At 38.8% G+C, this 2,784-nt stretch overlaps 1 non-coding gene across 1 annotated transcript; it reads right to left on the bottom strand.

Annotated features, from left to right (window-relative positions):
* Nucleotides 1-1,439: 1,439 nt before the first annotated feature.
* LOC128292313 (small nucleolar RNA R71) lies at nt 1,440-1,546 on the bottom strand. The gene has a single exon (XR_008282298.1). It is a non-coding gene; the product is annotated as a small nucleolar RNA R71 (small nucleolar RNA).
* Nucleotides 1,547-2,784: the final 1,238 nt, after the last annotated feature.

Below are 2,784 nucleotides of genomic sequence, written 5' to 3'. Positions count from 1 at the left end.
CTAAATAAGAAAACATCTCAGAAGAATAAAGAATACAAAACATAAAGAAAACCCAAAACTCCTGAAGGGAAATTGAGGAGAGATCTTCAGTCTTGATGATGAATCCAACTTCTTAGATGGATCAATCGACTTCCTTGGAGTAATTCCTTGCTCCCCCTTCACCGTCTCCTCCTCCTCTAGGGTGTATTTATAGGATTTGGAATGCCTAAAAGCCCTTAAAATTAGCCTTTTTCGAATTGGACTCAACTTGGGCTCGGCAGGGACACGCCCGTGGCATACACCCGTGTTTGATTACTTCAAGCCCGTGCTCGAGCCTGCCAAATTGACACGGCCGTGTGGTCTGCCCATGTGAGGAGGTTCAGGCCATGTTGGTTTCGTACTTTGGCCCGTTTCTGGTTCCTTTCGCTCTCCTATGCTCTCTTAAGTATAAAACATGGAATTAAAGCATTAGGAGCATCGAATTCACCAATTATAATGAGAAATAATCCATAAAATGCATTAAACATGGGGTAAAAATATGTATAATTTACGATTTATCAATAATAAATAGATAGTCATTACTAGTACTTTTAGTTCCCTTGGGTTCGACAATCCAGTCTTGCTAAAACTATACTACTGTTCGATAAGTACACTTGCCTACATCACAATAATAGTTGGTTTCAAGAACGATTAATTATAAATATTTAAAACCTATCACGAAATAATGCGATCAAGTTCTTGGAGCCGCTGCCGGGGAACTAAAATATTAGGAACACTTAATTTTTATTACTTTAGCCATTTATTTTTCTTGCAATCTAATTTTATTTTTAATTTTATTCTAATTTACAAATTTTCTTTTTCTTTCTTCTGATAGGTTTTTATAATTTATGACTAGAAGAAACCCATCAGGACTATTACTTTTTGACGAAGAAATCAATCGCACAGTCCGCAGAAACCAAAGAGAAATAAGGCGAAGCCTAAGATACACAGAGAACGAGCAAGAAGACGATACTCAACCCCCAACAGAAGAGATGGCTGAAAACCAAGACAATCAACTACCTCCTGCAATTACGGTTAATCAAAATCCTGCTCCACGCACTATGTATGATTATGCTCAACCTTTTTTAACAGGAACTGAATCGAGCATAGTTAGACCTGCTGTAGCTGCAAATACTTTTGAATTAAAACCTAACACTATTCAAATGATACAACAATTTGTTCAGTTTGATGGTTTGCAGGATGAAGATCCCAACGCTCACTTAGCAAACTTTTTGGAACTATGCGATACGTTTAAAATTAATGGCATTTCTGATGATGCCATTCATCTTCGGTTATTCCCTTTCTCATTGAGGAAGAAAGCTAAACAGTGGTTGAACTCGTTACAACGAGGGTCAATTACTACTTGGGAACAAATGACCGAAAATTTTTTACTAAAATATTTTTCACCTGCTAAAATGGGTAAATTACGTAATGATATCTCTTCTTTTGTGCAGATGGATTTAGAAACACTCTACGATGCATGGGAGAGATACAAGGACCTTTTGAAAAGGTGCCCACACCATGGGTTACTGCTTTGGCTTCAGGTTCAAACATTCCATAATGGCCTGAATCCTTCGACTCAGCAAATGGTTGACGCAGCTGCTGGCAGAACCATCAATAATAAAACACCTGAAGATGCTTATGAGTTCCTAAAGGAGATGCCATTGAATAACTATCAGTGGCAAGTCATGAGGACAAAGCCAACGAAAACAGCCGAGGTTTATAACATCGATTCGGTCACCATGCTCTCTAATTAGGTAGAACTTTTGAATAAGAAAATTGATGGTTTTCTTAGTTCTTCACAGGTTCACCCAGTAATGCAATGCGAAGCAAGTGGAGGTGGAACAAGCCATTCAGAATACTAACCTTATGTCCACAACATGGATAACGAGCAATTAAATTACATGGGTAATAATCCTCGACCTCAAAACAATCCATATAGTAACACTTATAATGCAGGTTGGAGGAACCACCCAAATTTCTCATAGGGAGGCCAAAGAAATCAGCGACCACCTCCGGGCTACTAACAACCACCCTATCAATAGGAAAAGAAGCTGAACCTTGAAGAGATGCTCACAAATTTTATCTTGGTGTCAGAAACCCATTCCCAGAACACCGAGACAGCACTTAAAAATCAACAAGCGTCGATCCAAGGACTCGAAACTCAGATAGGCCAGCTTTCCAAACTAATCTTCGAACGAGCACAAGGTAGTTTACCAAGTAATACCGAACCTAATCCAAGGGAACAACTCAACGCAATTAATATTCAAGATGACGAAGGAGTCGTTGAGCCTCAACCAGAACCGAGGCAAAAAATAGTGGTAAGCAAAGGTCAAGGTGAGGTAGATCAAAATACAAACAAACCAGTGACTGATGAATATAATCCTCGTGTGTCATACCCCAACGCGACAAGGAAAGACCGCTCAGATGAACAATTGGGTAAATTCCTTAAACTCTTAAAAAAATTACATATTAACTTACAGTTTATTGAAGCTCTATCGCAGATGCCAAACGCAATAAAATTTTTAAAGGAGCTTTTAGCAAATAAGCGGAAGTTGGATGAGGCGTCACATGTGGAGCTGAACGCAGTTTTCTTGGCCATTCTCCAAAATAAACTACCCAACAAACTAAAAGACCTAGGGAGCTTTACTATTCGTTGCTTAATTGGTAGTTTAGATGTTAATCATGCATGTGCTGATCTAGAGGCTAGTATCAACGTCATGCCTTACAAAATGTTTAAGTAACTAGGTATCGGGAAACCCAAAT

This window comes from Gossypium arboreum, chromosome 4 (assembly GCF_025698485.1).
Source record: "Gossypium arboreum isolate Shixiya-1 chromosome 4, ASM2569848v2, whole genome shotgun sequence".
NCBI classification, from domain to species: domain Eukaryota; kingdom Viridiplantae; phylum Streptophyta; class Magnoliopsida; order Malvales; family Malvaceae; genus Gossypium; species Gossypium arboreum.
This window is presented reverse-complemented; position numbering and strand designations above follow the sequence as displayed.